Source organism: Myotis lucifugus, unplaced genomic scaffold, assembly GCF_000147115.1.
Source record: "Myotis lucifugus unplaced genomic scaffold, Myoluc2.0 scaffold_4, whole genome shotgun sequence".
Taxonomy (NCBI): domain Eukaryota; kingdom Metazoa; phylum Chordata; class Mammalia; order Chiroptera; family Vespertilionidae; genus Myotis; species Myotis lucifugus.
In genome coordinates this window covers 2,055-24,711 of record NW_005871052.1, presented here as the reverse complement: position 1 = coordinate 24,711, position 22,657 = coordinate 2,055, and the positions used below count along the sequence as shown (strand labels likewise).

Sequence of the window (22,657 nt, the reverse complement as noted above, 5' to 3'; positions counted from 1 at the left end):
GGCTTTATTATTATAAAATGAAACATTTTTTAGGTGCCCTGTTTGACATGACTACAAAGAAGAAGCAAAGAAAAACCGAAGACAAAAACCGTGAATTTAAGGTTGAATGGACCGAGACTTTCGCGTTTATTCAAAACTTAAATGGCTTTCCAACCTGTCTTATTTGTCAGGAAAAATTGGGGCATAACAAGAAATCAAATTTGGAGAGACACTTTTCAACTAAACACATGTCATTTAGTACTAAATATCCTGTCGGTGATGCAAGAAAGAAAGCAATTGAGGAACTTCAGAAGAGTCAAGAAAAATCAAGTTCTGTATTTAATTACTGGATGCCATCTTCCAACAATGTTAATATTGCAAGTTTTGTGGTTAGTCAAGAGATTGCTAAGAGAGGAAAACCATATACAGACAGCAAATACATAAAAAGTTGTTTTATAAATGCATCCGAACAGCTATTTCGGGATTTTAAGAACAAAGCAGATATTCTAAAAAAAATTAAAGAGTTACCATTATCTGCTAAAACAGTGAAAGATAGAACAGTCAAAATGTCTTCGAATATAACCAACCAGCAAGTCGAAGATCTTAAATTGGTTTCAGCTTTATCAATAGCAGTTGACGAGTCTTGTGACATAAATGATACAGCGCAAGTTTCACTTTTTGTACGATTTATTTCATCTACAGGTCCTAAAGAAGAATTTTTAGGATTATTGCCACTCAAAGGTCAAACACGTGGAGAGGATATAGCAAATGCTGTAATTGAGTGCATTGAAAAACATCATATTCCACTCGATAAAATTGTCTCAATTTCAACAGACGGGTCGAAAAGTATGACCGGCATAAGAAACGGGTTTGTTGCTATTTTGAAAAAAAAAAATTAATCACGAGATACTTACTTACCACTGCATCATTCATCAAGAAGCACTTTGTGCGCAGACATTTCCAGAAGAAATTTGCAAAGTTAGGGAATTGGTGATTAAGATTATCAACTCCATTATAGCTAAAGCTCTTAATCATCACCAATTTAAAGAATTTTTAGTTGAAATGGAGAGTGAGTACGCAGATCTTCTGCTGCATAACAAGGTACGTTGGTTATCAAGAGGAAACGTTTTGAAACGTTTCACTTCCTGATTAACAGAAATTAAAGCATTTCTCCTTGAGAAGGGTGTTCACTATCCAGAACTAAGGAACGATCAGTGGATCCAAAAATTTTATCTCATGGTAGACGTTACTTCTCATCTAAATCAGCTTAATCATAAACTACAGGGGAAAGAAAACACAGTTTTTTCGATGTTAGAAGAAGTTATTTCATTCGAAAACAAATTATCTCTTTTTGCTCAAGATTTTGAAAGAGAAACTTTGATTCACTTTCCAAGCCTGTTGAAACATTGCCAAGAAATAATTCTGATATTGACATTTGCTATTTCAAAACAACACTTTTAAATATGAGGGAAGGTTTTCTCAACAGGTTTTAGGAGTTCAGAAACAGCAAAGTGATGTTAGCCTTTGTTAAAAAACCTCTCAATGCTACTGTAACAGAATTAAATTTTTCTCCCTTTAATATTGACATTGGCAACTTTGAAATGCAATTGCTGGATTTAAAAAACAAAGAACTGTGGAGCTGGAAATTTGAACGTATTTGTGCTGATATAGAAATATTGGAGAAAAACAAATGTGAACTTACTTCACAGCACAAGTGGGCTGCTTTGAGAGACCTGGAGAAGGAAGATATGTTGATTTTTAACACCTGGAATAGTATTCCTGACTCATATAATCAACTGAAAAAACTAGCGTTTGCTGTTTTTTCCTTATTCAGGTCTACATATTTATTCGAACAATCATTTTCAAGCATGAACCTTATCAAGAGTAAACTGAGAAGTCATCTTATTGATGAGAACCTGGAATTGTGCCTAAAATTAAAAACAACAACATACAAACCTGACTTACCCAAACGTTCCAAGGAGGTGAAAGGCCATTGTTCACATTAGTGTTTGTCAGTCATTGTCATGATTTAATTTTATGGATATTGTAAGGAATATAATTTTATCAATAAATAATATCGTTATTAAATATGATATCAAGTTTTATTCAACGTACGTATAGTTTAACTAAGATTTAAAACTTTTTAAAAATATATATTTTATTGATTTTTTACAAAGCGGAAGGGAGAAGGATAGAGAGTTAGAAACATCGATGAGAGAGAAACATTGATCAGCTGCCTCCTGCACACCTCCTACTGGGGATGTGCCCATGAACAAGGTACATGCCCTTGACCGGAATCGAACCTGGGACCCCTCAGTTCGCAGACCGATGCTCTATCCACTGAGCCAAACCAGTCAGGGCAAGACTTAAAACTTTAAGTAAAGTTCATTAAGTTAACTTTAGGGAACGTTGTGGAATGAAAGAAGATGTAGTGTCGAGGATTGAGAAAGGTATGTTGAGATAGTTTGGACATATAGAGAGGATGAACGAACGGAGATAGATGAAACAAGTATACAAGACGAGTGTGGATGGGAAAGTTGGAAGGGGTCGACCTCAGCGAACGTACCTCAATCAGATTGAGGACATTTTTAGCAAAGGCTAGCTTAAGAGTACCCTAATTAAGTTAATAAGAATGTACCTAGCTTGTATAGGAGAGTGCTTGTATAGTTTAAGTTTTAAAAAATTTGGCTCTCAAAAGAAATTTCAATCATTGTACTGTTGATATTTGAAATTGCAAATGTCAATAACCAGAATTATATAGTTTAAGTTTAATAAATTTGGCTCTCAAAAGAAATTTCAATCATTGTGCTGTTGATATTTGGCTCTGTTGACTAATGAGTTTGCTGACCACTGGTCTAGGCGATATCTGACCTTTCTGTCCACAGATTGCCTCACCAGCTGTCTTTAATTCACCAATTCCAGATGGGTGTTGTTCAGTTCAGCTGTTCCTTCTATCTGCTCTGTGAGAATGCACAGGGCCCATCTGTGTATTCAGTGCTGCATTGTCTCCCACTGGACAGACTTTTTAGGCACCTGCAGTCAGGGAGGCTGGAGTCCTGGTGTTCATAGGTTCACAGCTGAGGCATCTGGTCTCTTGGCGATGTGGTTGTAGGGTCTCAGGAGGTAGCTGAGGTCTCCCTGGGTGAAGGTAAGACTGAGCTTCTGATCACAGCCAGTCTCCCCTTCAAGATGGTGCAGTCTCTTCAGTGGAGCCAGTGCTCTGGGAGAGATTTCAGCAGCAGTAGAGGCTGGCCAGCCAGTGGAGTATAACTGATCCTCACTCAAAAATACAGACACTCCCTGAATGTCCATGCACTCTCCTTTTGTTCTCTCACTCACACACTATCTTGCAGCCTGCTGTCCCATCAGCAGCCATCTTGGATCCCCTGCTGGATTTTTTTTTTTTGATGACTGCTTCAGTTTCCTCCTTTGTTATTGGTGTGTTGAGATTTTTTATTCTTCCTGATTGAGTATTGGAAGATTATATTTTTTTTTAATATGTCCATTTCCTCCATGTTGTCTAGTTTGTTGGAATAGAGTTGTTCATAGTATTTTTTAACAATCCTTTGTATTTCTGTGGGGTCTGTTGTTATTTCGCCTCTATCATTTCTGATTTTGTTTATTTGGGTTCTCTCTCTCTCTCTAATTCTTGGTGAACCTGGCTAGAGGTTCATCAATCTTGTTTATCCATTCAAAGAACCAGCTCATGGTTTTATTGATCTTTTGTATTTTTTTTGTCTCTATGTCATTTATTTCTGATCTGATCTTTATTATCTCCTTACTTCTGCTCACTCTGAGGTTTTCTTGTTGTTCTATTTCTAATTATTTAAGTTCTGGAGTTAGATCATTTAATACCATTTTTTTCTTGTCTTTTGAGGTACACCTGTAGAGCTAATAACTTCCCTCTCAGGACTGCTTTCACTGTGTCCCATAGGTTTTGGATTGTTGTGCTTTCATTGTCATTCATTTCCAGGATGTTTTTAATTTATTCTTTGAACTCTGTGGTAACCTAGTCATTGTTTAATAGCATGCTATTGAGCCTCCAAGTGTTTGAATTTTTTTATTATTTTTAGTAGAGGCACAGTGCACTAATTTCTGCACCTTGAAAGGAACTGTGGGCTGTGAGGCTGCAGTGGCAATGGAGTCTTGGCCCATCCTCCATGCCCCCACCTGGCTCCTTTTGCCATGGGTGTGAGCTGGGCTGGGACCGTCAGTGGGTGCATGCAGAAGCTGCTGCCCCAATAGCCCCTCAGGAGCAGGGGGAGTTGGAGAAGCCCTCGGGTGATCAGGGCTGGCAGCTGCCAATCGCACACACTGACAGTGCTGAGTGATCTGGACCAGCACTGGGCACCAGCAGCAGGTGCAAGTGGTGGGTCTGGTGCAAGCTGTGCGTGCAAAGGGAGCCATTTCCAGCAGTGGATTTGAGAGTGGCTGCTGGCCACAATTGCTCCTCAGGATCAGGGGGAGGTGGAAAAGCCCTGAAGGCCGATTGGGGCCAGCAGCGGTCACTTGCACCTGATAAAGGCACTGAGCGATCGGGACCAGTGCCAGGCACCAGCAGTGGTTGCGAGCTGTGGCTCCAGCAGCAGCTGTGGGTGTGAGCGGGGCTGTTGCCATCAGCAGGTCTGAGAGGTAGCTACTGGCCCAGATCACTCCTGAGGAGCAGGAAGAAGTAGAGAAGCCCTAAAGGTCAATTGGGGACAGCAGCTCCCATTTGCACCTGTGGACAGTACTAAGCAATCAGGACCAGCGCTGAGCACCGACAGTGAGTTAGAACAGCGGGTTGGGTGCCAGTTGCAGGTGCAAGCAGGGCTGGTGCTGGCAGTGGGTGAGAGCAGTGGCTCTGGTGTCAGAAGTGGGTGTGTGCAGGGGTGATTCATCCTTTTTTTTCCTGTGGGGGTTGCTTTTTGTCTCCTCATTTTTGTTGTCACTAAAGAGTCCAGTGACTGAGTTGTGCAATTCCTGAGCTGTGCAGCGGGCTTGGCGGGAGTGTAGTGACCCTGAAAGTCAAGGGAAGTTTTGGGGTATAGAGAGGCCCGGATGTGAAGTTCAGCTGGAACCCCATGAGGACCGTGAGTCAGGGACTGGCTCGGTTGCCCAGGAGATGCAGCCACTGTTATTCAGGGGCTGGCTGGGTTGTCCTTGATATTTGGCTGGCAGGAGCCATGGACACCAATAGTCAGGGCTGGCTTGGGTGCCAGTGAAACATGGCCAGTGGGAGCCCTGCACACTGATGGTCAGTGCTGGCTCAGTTGCCCAAGAAGCTCTGCCAGTGGGAGTCCCATGTGCTGACAGTCAATGCTGGCTCAGGTGCAAGCAAGGCATGGCTTGGGGGAGCCCCAGGCACCTACAGTCAGTGCTGGCTCATGTGTTTGGGAGGTGTGGCCAGTGGAAGCCCTGTGCACTGACAGTCAGTGCTGGCTCATGTGCCCAGGAAGCACACATGTGTGAACCCCACATTCTGACAGTCAGGGCTGACTCAGATGACTGGGTGAAAGTGGTCACCACAGTCCTGTGGGAGTCATGTACTGACAGTTAGGGGGCACCACCAATATTCAGGGTGGCTTGGAATGTGTGGGAGGGACCTATGCCCCAGCAGTGGGTAGGTGGGAAGGGAATGCCTTCTGAGACTCACAGGAACCTGAGACCAGTGTCTACATCTGTGGTAGCAGGTATTTGTCCAGAGTTCCAGGGTCTCAGTTTTCATCGGATTCCAGTATGGGTGATGGTTTGGCTGGGCTCCTAGTCACAGCAGCTCTGCCCTTCAAGATTGCATGGTTTCTGTGCCAGCATCACTGCAGGAGAGTGCTTGTAGCGGTAGAGTGGGCGCCCCATCTACCAGAGCCTGGAGAGCCCTTTCCGCCAGCCCCAGAAAGTCTTGCAGGATCTAACTGTCCCTCCCTCCCTCACACACACACACACACACCATGTTCACACACTCCCCTTTCTCTCCCTCACTCTCTCACACTCTTTCTCCCTACCATCCTGCTGGCTGCCATCTTCCTTCCTCCTTCGTTTACTCTTGATTCTATTTCTCGTTGGTGGTGAAATTCTCGTTGAGCTTCTTATAATTCTCATTGAGTTGTGTGTTTTTGTCATTCGGACATTTGAACATCCTTATAACCATTATTCTAATTCTTTCTCTGACAAATTATTTGCCTCCATTTCATTTAATTCCTTTTCTAGTGATTGCTCTTTTTCTTTCCTTTGGGGATTGTGCCTTTGTCCCCCCATTTTTTCTGTCCCATTGTAATTGTTTCTATATCTTAGATCAATGATGGCAAAACTTTTGAGCTCGGCATGTCAGCATTTTGAAAAACCCTAACTTAACTCTGGTGCTGTGTCACATATAGAAATTTTTTGATATTTGCAACCATAGTAAAACAAAGACTTATATTTTTGATATTTATTTTATATATTTAAATGCCATTTAACAAAGAAAAATCAACCAAAAAAAATGAGTTTGCGTGTCACCTCTGACACGCATGTCATAGGTACGCCATCACTGTCTTAGATCCAACTGCTATGCTACCTCGGTTCTTTTGGCAGTCATCCTCCTGTGTAGTTGGTGATTTGTGGAACCCGGTGGTGCAATCTCTCACATCTCCTGAGCTCAATGTTCTAGTGGAGCCACCTACTTGAATTATTTGGGTTTTCTGATGTAGTTGGGTCTTGAATGTTAGTTTCTCATTCATGGATGAAGTCTCATCACAGGTTATCTAACCATGTGACTCACCCCCGCCTCATGGTGCAAACTGTTGTGGATGTGCTCGTGGCTCCATCTCTTGTGGCAAGGGTTGCCTGAGCTCTCACTAGCATGCAGCTCACTGTGAGATTACAGAGTCCACAGCCTGGGTGGAGGAGGTGCTGGTGCCTGAGGCTGATGTAGAGTCACTCTTGGTGGAGTGGTGTGAGTCTTGCCAGGGCAGTGTCACTCTGCAAATCAATGTGAGGGTCCCATAGCCTGTGTTGGGGGCTGGTGTCCCGGAGAGTATGGGTGAGCCAGTGGCACCCACTCCACTGGCCCAGGATTCAGGGGCCAAGGAAATGTTAGTCTCAGGTTTTACAGCTGAAGTTGTGCTATATTGGCCAGAGAGGTGGACACTCAGAAATTCTCTGAGAGGCCAAGGGGGCGAAGTCGTGGATTCTGCTGCTGGAACCATACAACCTTGGTTGAATGGGCACTCAGCAACTCACCAAAGTGACCAGGAGGCAGCAGCTGGGGAGGTGGGTGTTCCAGGGTCTGTTGCTGTGGTAGCGTGACCAAGGTGTCCAGAACTGGCAGCGGGGAGGGGACATTATGGGTTCTGCTGCTGAATCCACAAGACAGAGATGTCAAGAAGCCAGAAGTTGGAGAGGTAGGAGTCCTGAGGGAGAGGGTCCCAGGAACCAGTAGCCAGGGAGGTAGAGGTCCTGGGATCTGTGAGTGAGGCAACATGAATTTGGCTGAAGTGGCTATAGGGTACTGGGGAGTGTCCAAGGCCAGTCTGACTGGTGCTGAGGCTAGACTCTTAGTGTAGGCTGTTCTCCCCTTCAAGGCGGCATGGGCTGGCAGGGGCTCCCCTTATAGGAGGGCTTGGTCTGCCAGCACCCAAAACTCCTGTGAGATCTGACTGTTCCCCACTCAAACACGTACACACCACACATGACCACACAAGCCCCATTCACTTCCTCACTCACTCACACACTCTCCCTCACTGATCTCTTGCCAGCCGCCAACTTCAATCTAGTATTGACTTTTTATTTGCTTGTTTCAAAACCTTGGACAAGTCAGGTTACCTATGCTTCATCCTTGGTTTCCTCTTCTGTATAATGGGCATAAAGGAGTTTACCTTGCAGGAGACTAAGTGCGATACAATAGGCAAAGCCCCTGGCACTTGGCAGAGACTTCAGGAGAGGATGAATGGTCGGTGCTGGTGGGAATGGGCCACAGGCTGGGTAGGGGCAGTGGCGAAGGTGGCAAGGGATGTGGTGGCAGTGAGCTACGCTCTCAGGATACTCTGGACCCTGGTGTGCAGAAGGCTCCCCGAGGGCAGGTCATTAGGCACCTCCCATGCCTACCTCACTTACAAGCATTAGCATTTTGAATTGAATGCCTTTATATGGGTCCTAAACTTGCTATGTTATCACGATTCTCATCATTGCTTAGTAAGCCCACGATCCATTTTACACAGATAAATCACCACCCTGACGCACAAAGGTATTTCAGTTTGTAACTTTTGAACAAGAAGCAGAATGTTCCCTGATGTCACTAGAGTCTACAAATTATGGAAACATTCTCATAAAAATCATTAGTTATTGTAAATTGAGGTTATGATCATTAAAGTTTTTGTAAGGCACCAGAAATACCTCTTTTTCTGGAAGTGTAGGTACCATTAATGTTAGTATTAAATTAGGGAATAAAAAATAAGAGAATTCTATAGCTCTACTAATATTAGAATTATAAGAAATTAAATATGACAATTATTTTGTTAATCAAAACTTGGAATGTAGCCGAGTTAATTTTAGTCTCATTTAATAATATAATTGTGAAGACCTGTATTAAGATTGCATCAAGGCCCAAAACCTGACTGGAACATATTTATCAACATTATAGGGTAACCTTTAGGTGTGCTGTTGTATCATAACTCCCTACTAAATATATTAATGTCTCATTATATACATGAAAGTTCACTTTGAATGTGTATCTCCATACCATTCAACACAGTGGCAGACTTGAGGGAGTTTCAAGTGCTGAAAATCTCCTGTGCAAAATAGATGTGTGAGTAAACTACCCAGCAACCCAAATATCCTCACATATCTATTCAAGTGCAAGTAATATTTGCATGTCATGAATATCAACTTAAAACTTACTCATAAATGTAACATGAGAAATCAAGCAACTTCTTTATATTTTAAAAGTAACAGCTAAATCTGTCTGTGATGGGACAATTTATAGCTAGAAAGATTTGTAGTGCAGATCTAGAGTGCACTTCTGCTTGCCTTTATAAAGAAAGTCACATGTAAATGCAACTATATGCATATAGTATTTCATCTTGTTAGGACAGGACAGATATATGCTTCTTTGCAATTTTCCTATTTTTTTGTTAATATTTCTTTATTGATTTTTTACAGAGAGGAAGGGAGATAGAGAGTTAGAAACATCGATGAGAGAGAAACATCGATCAGCTGCCTCCTGCACATCTCCTACTGGGGATGTGCCCGCAACCCAGGTACATGCCCTTGACCGGAATCGAACCTGGGACCTTTCAGTCCCCAGGCCGACGCTCTATCCACTGAGCCAAACCGGTTTTGGCGCAATTTTCCTATTTTAAATGAAGTCTCTTTGAGAGTATTGTTGCCTGAAAAATGAGGTCTTTTCTATGTATTTTTGTAAGCCAAGGCCAAGAATTTCTCTCTAACCCAGACTTTTTCGTCATAATTAAGTCTATGTCGCCATTGTATCTTATTTCTGCATTGGTTTCAAAACTAGTCTCTCTTCTCCTAAAGTATATTTTTTCAAAAATGCAAATCCGGTCAAAATCACAAGCTTGCTAATTCTCCAGGCTAATCAATAACATACCTGTTTACATAGGCACACCTCCCACACACGTACTGCCGTACAAACATGCTTCTACATTACAGACGCAAGTCCACATGTACTCTCACACCTCTATGTCATTGTGTACACTTTTACCTATTGTTAGGTCTTCACTCAGGCTGCTGTAATCCTGTTTCAATACTCTCTTCTCCAGTGCCAGTTTTATGATTGGTTTTACCAAGACCTTGTTTTTAGACAGCTGCCTTTTACTAAAGAACTCACTTTAATAGCCTAGAGAAGTGAGTAACTAATGGCTTCAAAATCTGGGATATACCCAGACTTATTTATTCAGACATTAAAGAGGCCAATATTATATCCTCTGGCTCAGGATTATGTAGTTTCTGTGGGATTCCATTGAAGGCTGTGATATGTGCAGAAACATTCATCCTTACACATTCATTGTTCATGTCCATAAAATTTGCTTTTCCACATTTTGATTTTGTGACCTTGCATTTCCCAGATCATGTCTCCTCATCTATGAAATGGAAACCGTATCATTCAACTCAAATTTTGGTGATAATGATAGCGTTACTTTACCCAAGTGCCTATTACCACAAGCTTCACACAACGATGCACAGCATATATTTGTGGAAGAGGAGGAGGGGGAGAAGAAGAAAGGAGAGTGCTACAAAGTCACCAAGAAGCCAAGGCAAAAAAAAGTTGTCATGGTGCTTATCCTGTGTGATAGCTTCCAATTACATTTGATTCAATCTTACCTGTTGACTAAGATGAAAAAATGTATTTTCAAAATAAGTCATCAGTAAAGCTTCCTATTGGCTTTGGTGATGGCTATGTCCAGCAAAATAAACTTTCATGGAAAAATTATGTGGGGTTCTCTGCTGCTGTAATTATGTGCATTGGTATTAGTTGTCATACAGAAACAAACAGAAACAGTGCTTGATCCATTTGAATTTTTTAACACCAGAAAAAGCAGGAAATATTACCTTACCTAAAATCTGTACTTTATAGAAGAGGAAAGTCAGAAGAGCCTAATATATAATTATGTTAGCATAGCCCCATGAAGTTTTCAAAGCCTGTTCACAGTCTTTAAATTTTGTTTTTGTTTTTGAGTTTCACAACATAAAGAAACCCAAACAAATACTATAACACTCAAAATATATATATATATATAAAAGGCTAAATGACCGTCCAACCAACTGACCATCAGACTGGTAGCTATGATGTGAAATGACCACTAGGGGTCAGATACTCCATCTGGTAGCTATGATGCTTACTGACCACCAAGTGGCAGATGCTCAATGCAGAAGCTGCAGAGCTGTGGTGAACTGCCCTCTGGCAATCGAGGATCCCTGGGGGATGTTACAGAGCCAGTTTTGGCCCAAACCCCTCAGGCCAGACCCAGGCACCCCACCTGCTGGGGGGACCCTGCTCACTCTGCAGATGCCCTTCAAGGCGGGGAGCTGCCACATGTGGGGCAGGCTGGGGAGGGATCCCAGGAGGTTGGCTCCAGGGTGTGTCTTGCCCAGTCCCACCCTGCAGGCCACCTTCTAATTAATTTCCTTTCAATGGGCACCAATTCGTGCACCAGGACTGTAGTTGTATTATATTATCACTTAAGGAATAACGGAACCTTTTAAGAATTTTCCTCTAAGAACATGTACTTTAATAAAGAAAAATGACATTTTCATTTCTGACAATCTAAAGAGTGTTAAGAACACTGGGTTAACTTGGCTCAGTAGGTAAGCATCAACCCATGAAACAGGAGGTCATGGTTCAATTTCCTGTCTGGGAACATGCCTGGATTGTGCCCTGATCCCTATGGGGGGCGTGCAGGAGGCAGGGAGCCAATCAATTATTCTCTCTCATCATTGATGTTCCTATTTCCCTCTACCTCTCTTATCCTCTTTCTGAAATCAATAAAAATCATACTTGAAAACAGTATTAAAAGTACAAATTTTGGAGGTAGGCAGAAATAAGTTCATATTCCAGCACAGCCATGTTCTTATCTTGTGAGATTACAGGCAAGATGCTTCACAGAATATGTTGATGAGGTTGTGGAGAAATAGGATGCCTAATACACTTCTGGTGGTAATGCAGACTGATGCTGCCATTATGGAGTTTCCTCAATAAATTAAATATGGAACTGCAATTTGACCCAAGTGCCCATCAGCAGATGAGTGGATAAAAAAAACTGTGGTACATTTTCACAATAGAATACTATGCAACTGAAAAAAAAAAGAAACTCTTACCATTTTCAACAGCTTGGATGGACCCTGAGAGTATTATGCTAAGTGAAATAAACCAGTCAGAGAAAGATAAGTTCACATGATCTCACTCATATGTGGAATCTAATGAACTAAATAAACCAATGAACAAAATAGATCCAGAAACAATGTCATTTTGATTTTTTAAAAAAAATAAAACTAAAGGGGAAGTTAGTGGAATAATCTGATGTTGAAAAATTTTGCTACATTACAAGGTATCAGAATTGTTTTCATTGTGCTTATTATAAGTGATCAAATTATGGTAGCTACTACTTTGAACACACAACATTCACATGCTCTGTATTACTTTAAGAAGCAAAAAATGGGACAACTGGGAAAGATCAGTACTCTACTTCAATAATCACTCTTCAGAAATACTTGTTTTGGGAGATGGTAAACAACTGCAGCAGGCTCTTTTTCAATAGCCATATTTCCTAATGTTAACTGCCATAGCCAGAGTAGGATGAATACTTGGAAGATGCTGATGTTCATACAGTAATGTAACCTCTTGTATTTAAGAGTGAACAGAGCTCTAAAAACGTTATTTGTAACACTTGATGCTCATTCATTATATTTCACTTGATAGTTTAAAAATATATATATTTATTCATTTCAGAGAGGTAGCGAGAGGGAAAGAGAGACAGAAACATCAGTGATGAGAGAGAATCATTGATCAGCTGCCTCCTGCATGCCCCTACTTGGGATTGAGCCCTGCCCCCCCCACCTGGGCATGTGACCTTGAACAAAATGTTACCTGGGACACTTCAGTCCCCAGGCTGCAACTATCCACTGAGCCAAACCACCTAGGACTCACTTGATAATTGTAATAACGGGTACATGTACTTTCTGTTGTACATCTATTTTTCCTCTTTGGAAAAAGTATATGTCATATGACAAAAGGGGACAATAGTGAATTTTTAAAGGGGTTTGAATATACTGGGCATTACCTTTAGGCTAATTGTCATTTTCCTATGAAAATGTCACTTCGTTCTTAAACTTAAATGGAGATATTCTCCCCGTGCTTCATACTGCAGAAAACAATAATATTAATGTTAATAATGATGTTAATAATAACACTAATTTACAAGTAATGATTTCTAGAATAGATTGAGTTCCCATTGAATCATGGACACTGATTTTCTATTTCTTAGCTTCATATTTTAACTTTTACCAACTATCTTAAGTGATATTAGCTGTATTAATATATTTGATTATATTTAATTGATTGGCAATCTCAACATGCCTCACTTAACACTTACTCAGAAAGAATGTACTTCAACAGTGATGTCTGAAGAAAATCTTTAAAATAATCAGATGGTCAAGATTCATTGCAATAGCTTGAGTATCAGACACACTGCCTCATACAAAAGGAGAACTGAACCAATGTGTGCTTAATAACTAAATGGATGAAATAAATGTATTTTAAGACAAGATTCAAGTTGCTGCCATGGTTGAAGAATTACATCTAATCTGTAATTTGTGTATTAGAGTATTATTGGCTATGAACAAGAAAAAGCCATGCTGCATTGATATTGTAAAACACCTAATGTTATATGCTAAGGAGTTTAGTATTTATTTTATGGAATGCAAAGTAGATAAGTATCCTGAGTATTAGGGGAAAAAAAACAAAAATAGATTGGTATGTATTTTAAGAGAGGTATTTGTTTCAGTAATGTGGGTGTGATCTATAATCTCTAGTCATGGAGAACAGCATGAATTTTAAGGTATTTGATGGCTTAGAAGTCATCGGTGACCTTTGAAAAGGCAGACTCACAAATTGATGGAGACAAAACAAAAGAAGTAAATTATATTTTCTGTTCTGGCCAAAATAGAGTAACAGGGATCAGATTTATGCCCTGGAACACCTGGAGAAATAATGAAATAAAATAAGATAAAATTTTGAAAGACACTGGTCATCAGGAAGCAGAGACTGATCCCTCACAGATAGTAAATAAATGAGGAGAGTCCTATGATGGCTCCACATTCCTTGAGTTTCTAGGCCACAGCTCAGAGAGGCACACCCCAGGCAAAGACCAGCAGTCTCGCTACTAGTATGTAGAGCTAAGACCCTGTAGAGAACAAGGTAGGTAGAGTTCTCAAGGCAGACAACTAGAGAGGAAAATGAGAGAGAGGGAACTCCAGAATCTTGCCCCCCACATGAATGATTCAACTGATTACTGATCAGCTCGTGTGTGAATACATTATTAGAAGCCAGGAAAGAAACCACTGGAAAGGATTCTTGGTAACTGATACTCACACAGGGCCTGCAATAGCGACCTTTACTGTCAGCCAGACTAGAAAGCCCTAGATGCACAGGCATTGAATAATTTACATGGGAGAGTCTTGCTGCAGTAGTGAGGAACAGTTAATTAACCATACCACATGGTATAACAGTATTTAGCCATGTACTATCTCAGGGAACTGCTCTGTTTATTTCAATCAAATCTTAAAAAAGATCCCAAAGAATTAAACTGTTTCCAAGCGACATAACAGTATCCAAAAAAGGAAAATACTATTTGTAAAAAGAAAATGGATGGTGAAGAACACATGGGTTTTAAATAAAGACAGGATCAGTAGGAGGAACACTGATCTATCCTTTGCCCTCAGGGTTTAATATGGCACTGTTTTCACAAATATCATTGAAAATGTTACCTTAAAAGATAACTGATCTTAATTTCTAAGGGGTTTTTTAGGTGCCACCTTATGTTGTATACCCAATGCCTCACTCACCTCACCCATATTTGGGAAAATATCAAAACCTGAGGGCTGTGAGTACATAGAAAAAACACGGCTCTCAGAAGCTCCCGCCTATCAATTCCTAGCTATAATTTACCCAGGAGAAATGAAAGTAATTGTATGAAGATCTGAACACGTGAAATATTCGTGGCCCCTTGATTTCCAAACAGCCGAAAACTGGAATCAATCCAAAAGTCCATCAAAAGATAAATGGGCAACTGACCTGTGGTGTGCCCTTACACAGGGACAGTTCTCTACCACAAGCAAGAATGCAACCTTGCGGGCCATCCCTGGACAATGCAGGCTTTGCAGGGGCACGTGCTGACCTGCCTGGGGAAAGAATAAGAATGCTGCAGCACCTGGCAATGGTCTCCTAGCAACTGGGCGGCTGGGACAACAAACACCTGAGGCCCCCTGGGCCAAGGGCGCCATGGCGGGCCAGCAGTGGCCCTTACCGGAGCCCCACAAGGGGTGGCTGTTAAAGTCGGACCTGAGGAAGAAGGCGCTTATAGAGTCAGGGCTGATCAAGCCATGGCAGTCAGGGCCGAAGCTGGACAAGAAGCCGGAGCCCAACAAGAAGTGGCTGCTAGGGCCAGGGCCGCTGGAGCCCTTGCCCCTGGGGATGAAATGTAAGCCCTGGTTCAAGGACAGGGACAGGTTGCCTTCCCGCTATCTCTCCAGGCAGAACAACAAGCTTGGGAAGTGCCCCACCTCCATGGACAGCCGGCGGTGGGTATTTGTGAAGGAGGGACTGGACGACTTCAGAACAGGCTGTCCATCTCCTGAAGATGTGATCACTCGTGGCCCTCGGGAGGGCTTTCTCCCCATGATTGCTCATAGAATACCCCGCCCTCCGCCCAAAAAGATTCACAGGCAGCCGCCCAAGGGAGCGGACCTGTGTTCCAAGCTCTCGCCAGCCCAGCGAGCACGGAAGGCCTTTGTAGAGAACATTGAAGGCAACCTGACCCAGCATTCCCTGGCGAACTGCCCGAATCTGGAGGAAGCTCTCCCTCCAGACCTCATGCTCAAGGTCCTGGAAGTGGTAGATCCTGACAGGGAGCTGGAGGACACGTGGGCGTATTGTGAGGGCACCAAGGAAAGAAAGAAGACCCCCACACACCTGTGTGAAGAACATTCTGAGGAGGTCAACCTGGAGCCTCCCCAGGCAGTGAACCTAGAACCTCCCGAGGCAGTGAACCTAGAACCTCCCGAGGCAGTGAACCTAGAACCTCCCGAGGCAGTCCACTCCGAATCTCCCTGGAAGCTCAACCTGGAACCTCCCGAGGACGTCAACCTGGAACCTGAAAACCAAGCCCATGTGGAAACGGCCAAGGAGAGTCTTCAGTCATATTTATTCAGTTTGTTTCCTGAGGAAGAGACAAATGCAGCATGCACAATGGATATCCCCAAAGTTCCTGGGCTCCAACAATCAAGAAGAAGAGTTCGTGAATTCTGCAGATGGATCGATGATAATTTTGGAGACATAGGCATTGATGAAGAGGACATCATGAAACAGTTTGGAATTGACTTAGAGGTCCCACTCACCCATAATACAGTCAAAATAAAGAAAATAAGCCAGCTTCCTTTGAATATAAAGCCCTGCAAACAGCTAGATGACATACAGCAGAGAAAATTCTCCCTGCAGGAAGGTAACTGGGAAAGGAAACTCCGAAAACAACAAGACCCTTATAAACCCAAAAGGGAGAAGATAAGGTATGGAGCATGGTACCTGGACCCCAAATGCTGGAAAAAGGTGGCCAGTGACCAGCCTTTGCCCGACCCTATAGTCGTCCGTGACAAAGAATATTGGACCTATCTAAGGCATTTTGAACCAGACATTATTGATGAACTTTATGGACCAATTGCCTTCAAAGATTTCATTGTAAGCAAGGGCTACAAGATGCCAGGTGTGATTGAGAAGATGTTTATGAGGAAGGGATGGAAATATGAGTCTGTGAAGACTCCTATACACCGAGTAATGAAACTCCTCTCCAAATCCAAAATGGAGGATTCAGGGGAGGAAGAGGATTAGACAATTTTCTATTTACTATTCACTTGGCTAGTGTGTCTCTCTCATTTTAACATAAGTCAGAATTCACCATGAGTGCCTCACTGTGTATGGACAATTTGATTCCACAATATCTATAAATTTAACACCTATTGGTAATAAAACTTTCTGAATGAGCTTCTGCTTGGGTTCATCAATGTGTTATGTATTTTACCAACTATGAAGTAAATATTTACATATACTCCTCCTGGTTTTTATTGCATTAAGAGTATTATATTTTTATTTCAATTATTCATTAAAAATAACCATAAATAAAAGAATTACTTATAAAGGATCTTGTTGTCCAGCCAATGTGGCTCAGTGTTTGAGCATTGACCTATGAACCAGGAGGTCATGGTTTGATTCCAGGTGAGGGCATATGCCTGGGGTGCAGGCTCGATCCTCAGTGTGGGTGCATGCAGGATGCAGCTGATTAATGATTCTCTCTCAACATTGATGTTTCTCTCTCTTCCTCTCCCTCTCTGAAAATCAGTAAAAATATATTTATAAAAAATTATGCCAGCTACTGCATGGGATGAATCCCAAAATAATCGTGCATAATGAAAGAACTATGGCTTCGATAATAATCAATTTCTAATGCATTATGACAATTATTTTGTTAAGCAAAACTTGTAACCCATAGCCTAAGTACTTTTATGCATAGTTTGTGAATTGTCTATGGCTATCTTTGCACTACAACATTAAAATTTAGGAATTGTCACAGAGATCATATGGCCTGCAAACCTAAAATATTTCCTATCTTAATTTTTACAGTAAAATTTACTGTCCCCCTAATCTAGAAGAAAAATATATTCATACATATATTAAATCAATGATGCCTCATTTTAGCTGAAGGAAAGAGAATACACACTCATTTATGGAATAGAATAAAGTAAAATATTTTTATAAAATTAACTATTTAGTTAGACCTTTTTGAACACTTTTCAAATCTGCCTATGAATTTTAATATTCTTAGGGTCAAAAACCCCTAAGGCATATCATCATATCTGATAGTCCCTGTTTCTTGTGATGTCTCTCCATGTGATGACTTGTCATACAGAGATTTCCCATGACTCCAAAAATGTGGATGTTAAATGTGAGGTAAGGCAGCCTGAACATGATAAAGACACACTAACTTTCTTCCCACTGAAATGGCTAATTAATTCAATTGGCTGTTCACAAGGTGGGTTGGCCAGGAAACATGGTTTGAATGTCATATACATATTCCACTCCTACACCCTCCCCCCTGTGGAACCAAAGGAAATTTATTTAGGGTATTGTGCTCAGGAGTGGACCCTGCACCTCCATGGAGGGATTTCCTGGGATATTCTTCTGCTTTCCCAGACTACACAGGACACAAGACTGAAGGTTTCCCTTGGTGCTTGGGTCTCCTGCTTGCACTCTATAGCCCAGGACACCAGCAGGGCACTGCTTTTTGCAGGCTTCTGAGCCAATCAAGTGTCAGGACAAAGGTTTCTACAAAGAACACAGATTCCCCTCAGTCGCCACAGGGTGGGGGCACAGTGCCTATGCTCAGGGCCAGTCCCTGGAAGCAGCAGAGGGAGGCTCAGGGAAGGGCAGAGGTTCCAGGAGAACACATGAGGTCTGGATTTCAGGAAGGGAGCTGGAAAGTTTCTCCCACAGACTCAACTTAATAAAAGGGGCCACCTGGGGCCAATACTCAGTGTGAAAAGCAGCTTTCAAGCTGGGAGATCTCTCAGTCAAAAGCACAGTTAACATTTCTGTTTGCTTGGGGGAGGGAGAATGGGCTCAAATAGGCCTGTGCCCATTAAACTTCCTGAAATGATCACCTAGACTACAGACTCTCTAACCATCAGGCTTAAGGGTCTATGTGGGGTGGGATTTTTTCCAATGGAGTCCTCCAGGCAGCTCACAAGGTTTGTTTGGAAAGGATGACACAGGGAGAAACAGTAAGGACAGACACACAGGGTTACAGACACCAGGAACCGGAAGCCATGTGACAGAGCCTCTGGGTAAATTATGGTTCTTTCTGTGCAGATATAAAATGGGCGCTATTGAAAGTCATAGGACAGCTTCCGGGGGGTCAAGAACACTTTGACTATCTCCTCCCTGGCCTCCTTGCACCTGGCCTGGTGCTCCGCCAGGAGCGGCTGCCGGACCTCCACGAGATCCTTCTTGAGCTCCCAGGTGAGCATGGCTCCACTGCTGTAATCCTTCCTGATCTGCTCCAGCTTGTCCTCATCCTCAAGGAAGAAGGTCATGTACATGAAGGACACGTCCACGTGGCCATTTTCCCCAAACTGCTTGTGCTTCCTTGATGGTGTCTTTCCCTCCAGAAAAAGCATGCTTGTTGACCTTGGTCTTGATCTGCTTGGCTGTGTCTGTGAGGAAGATGGGGGAGTTGGGGTTGCTGGCACTCCTTTGGGTCTGAGTCCCCTGCAGGGAGGGGAAGAAAGTTGAGTGTAGCAGGGTGGTTTAGGATAGCAGATCCTGGGAGTGATATCTCTTGTCATTCTGAAGTAAGGATCCTGGTTGATGGCACAGGGGATGAGGCCCTGGATGTCCAACTCACCCCGGAAGATCTGTGAGAATGAGTTGCTGAAGGAGGGAGCAGCCTGGATGGCAGGAAAGCTGATGTTACCCATGCAGTCACTGTAGGCGAAGCCAAAAATGCCTTTCACTTGGTTGAAGGTCACATATTTCTGATCTTCACCATGTTCTTGTAGAAGTCTGGGCTCACCCCCAGGTAGTCGAGGTCAGAGAAGATGGGCTTGTTGATGTGAAAGCTGCAGGTGATGATGTCCTTGGCATTTTCCACGGAGTAACCATAGGCCTGGTCCAGGGTCAGGTCTTCCACAGGTACTTCTAGTCATCGGTCATCTGGATGAGCAAGAGCACATTGAACATGTCCTGCAGCCACTTTGTGAAAATGAATGGGATGTGGTGGCCTACATGCATGGCTTCGGAAGAGGGCCCCCTGCCCAAATACAAGCGAAACAGCTTCTTGTTTTCATAGGTATCGAGGACTTGGTTCATGTCTCTGTGTCAGAAGAAGGTGCATCTGTGCAGGAAGCGGTGTGGTCTCTGGCCCCTGGCTCTCTCTCTTCTGTTTATCAGCTCTTGGTCAATGTTACTGGTTCCAAACAGAACGATGAGCTTGTCATAGTCACTGCCTTTTGCACTGTTCCTCTGTACAGTTCAGGGGTCCACAAAATCCAATTCAGCTTCCATGGCACCGGGGCCACTAACCCAGGTGCAAGGTTCTCTGGAAGGCAGTCCACCTTGTAGTTCTCCCCCATGGCCACGTTGTAGCTCATTTTTAGCAATAACAGCCTCTTCAGTGCAGAATCAATTTCATCCTGGGCTGCGGGGGGCACTGAAGAGGTGGCCAGTGGAGTAGCTGAGATCTCTGTGCAGCAGGGCTCTTCTTTTATAGTCTTCCCCCTCTTACTGTTTCCTTTTTTAAGCCCCTTTCTTCTCTTTCCTTCTTGTTCACCCCACCCTGCAGCTATTTGCAGTAAGGATTTCTTAGAAATCAACCAGTTTCTCACAAACACTTGAGCCTCTTGAACAATCCCTCATGAGACAGTCCAATCAGGTTTTGGTTGTGAGAGTGTGTGTTTGGGGGATCCAGGTGTAGAGACCAATGAAACCCACTCTAAATTCAAACTATTAGCTGGTCATTGCATCATTTGCTGGTCATTAGCAACCCCACAATGCAAGCTGGCTTCCATTTAACCTCCCCACTCACTTACCATCTCACCTCTTCAGCCTCAGTATGAGAACTGAGTTTACATTTGTCCTGATGGGAAGAAAGGCAGACTCCAAGTGCCCTGCGGCTATTGTGCACTAAGGCAATGTTGTGAAAGATCAGTTCTGGGGTCACAGGAACCTGAATTTCCAAAGACAGCTTTGACTTTTTTAAAAAAAATATTTTTATTCATTTTAGAGAGGAAATGAGATGGAGTGAGATGAAAACTTCAATGATGAGAATTATTGATCATGTGCCTCCTGCACACCCCCTACTAGGGATTGAGCCCATAGCCTGGGCATATGCCCTTGACCAGAATCAAACTTGGGACCCTTCAATCTCCAGGCCAATGCTCAATCCACTGAGCCAAACCGGTTAGAGCTGGCTTTTTACTTTTCTTTTTATTGCTGAAAGTATTATACATGTCCCTTTTTTTACTCCTAGTGACCTCTCCCAGCACCTTACCCCCAAAACCTTCAGCACCCCATTGTCTGTGTCTATGGGTTATGCATATATGCACATGAGTTCAGTGGTTGAATTCTTCCTGCCTCCACCCTCTCCTGCTGTCCCTCTGAGGGTTGCCAGTGTGTCCCATGTCTCTATGTCTCTAGGTCTATTTTTTCATCACTTTATGTTCTTAGTTATTTTTCACATATGAGTGAGATCATATGATATTGATCTTTCTCCCACTGGCTTATGCAAATTAACCGCCATCTTTGTTGCATTAATTTGCATACTCATCCTGATTGGCTGGTGGGCATAGCAGAGTGACACCTATATGCATGTTTCCCTTTTATTAGTATAGATATAAAAACCAAATGACCAAAATGACCAGTCGCTATGACATGCACTGTGGCTTGACAACCGGCCAGATCAGGGCCGGTGCTGACCAGTCAACCTCTCATGTTCCATCCCCTGGGCTGGCCCAGCCCCAATTAGCCCAATTGGGGCAGGCCAGCTGGACCCCACCCATGCATGAATTCATGCACTGGGACTCTAGTATCTACACTAATAAAAGAGAAACATGGTAATTAGCGTACGACCGATACCCTTCCCATTGGCTAATCAGCATATCCTTATGCAAATTAACTCTCAGCCAAGATGGCGGCCGGCAGCCATGCACTGAAGCGAACAGGAAGGCTTGCTTGCTCCAGTGACTGCGGACTCCAACGTTCCCCCGCCCCACTTGCCGGACTCTCAGCTGCAACTCTAAGCAACTATGTTGCAAATATAGAAGCTAAACAAAACCCTAGAAACCAGCTTTCAGTCAGCGGGCTTCAGCCAGCCGGACCGCAACATTGTATCAAAAACAGAAGGTAAAGGCCAGAAACCTGCTGTCAGCAGCGAGGCCTCAGAGCTAAAGCTGGCCCAGAATAAAATAAAAAAAAGAAAAAAAAGGAGCAGTTGGGAGCTTCAGTCATCCGCCAGCCTGAAAACGGCCCTCAGCCCCTCACCCAGACAGGCCAGGCACCCCTGTGGGGACCCCCACCCTGATCCAGGACACCCTTCAGGGAAAACCAGCCAGCCCCAACCCATGCACCAGGCTTCTATTCTATATAGTAAAAGGGTAATATGCCTCCCGGCACCGGGATCAGCGGAGCAGCGAGGCTCCCGGCACCAGGATCAGCATGACAGGGGGCAGCGCCCAAACCCCTTGATCTCCATGCGGCTCTGTGAGTGACAGAGGAAGGCACCCCAACCCCCTGATCAGCCCTGCTCTGTGCCTGATAGGGGGGAGCTCCCCAACCCCCTGATCGCCCTGGGGCTCTGTGTGTGATAGGGGGGAGCTCCCCAATCCCCTGATCGCCCTGCAGCTCTGTGTTTCACAGAGTGTGGCGCACCAACCCCCTGATCGGCCCTGCTCTGTGTGTGACAGGGTGCGGTGCCCCAACCCCCCCCATGGGCCCTGCTCTGTGTGTGACAGGGTAGAGCCATAACCTCTCCATCGGCCCTGCCCTGAGTGTTACAGTGGAGGTGCCCCAACCCCCTGATCGGCCCTGCTCTGTGGGTGATAGAGGGTGGCGCCCCAACCCCCCTCCACAGGCCCTGCTCTGTGTGTGACAGGGTAGAGCCATAACCTCCCCATTGGCCCTGCCCTGAGTGTGACAGGGTGCAGCGCCCCAACCCCCTGATCCGCCCTGCTCTGTGTGTGACAGGGGGCGGTGCCCCAACTCCCCTATAGGCCCTACTCTGTGAGTGACAGGGGGGAGCTCCTCAACCCCCTGATCCGCCCTGCTCTGTGCATGACAGGGGGCGGTGCCCCAACTCCCCAATCGGCCCTGCTCTGAGCCCGACCAGGGGCTGCACCTAGGGATTGGGCCTGCCCTCTGCCACCCGGGAGCAGGCCTAAGCCAGCA

General features: G+C 43.9%; 2 pseudogenes; one reads left to right on the top strand and one right to left on the bottom strand.

The window, feature by feature from the left end:
• Positions 1-14,950: 14,950 nt before the first annotated feature.
• On the top strand, positions 14,951-16,552 carry LOC111828396 (annotated as a pseudogene).
• A 2,048-nt stretch (positions 16,553-18,600) lies between these two features.
• LOC102442614 lies at positions 18,601-20,057 on the bottom strand (annotated as a pseudogene).
• Between the last annotated feature and the right edge of the window lie 2,600 nt (positions 20,058-22,657).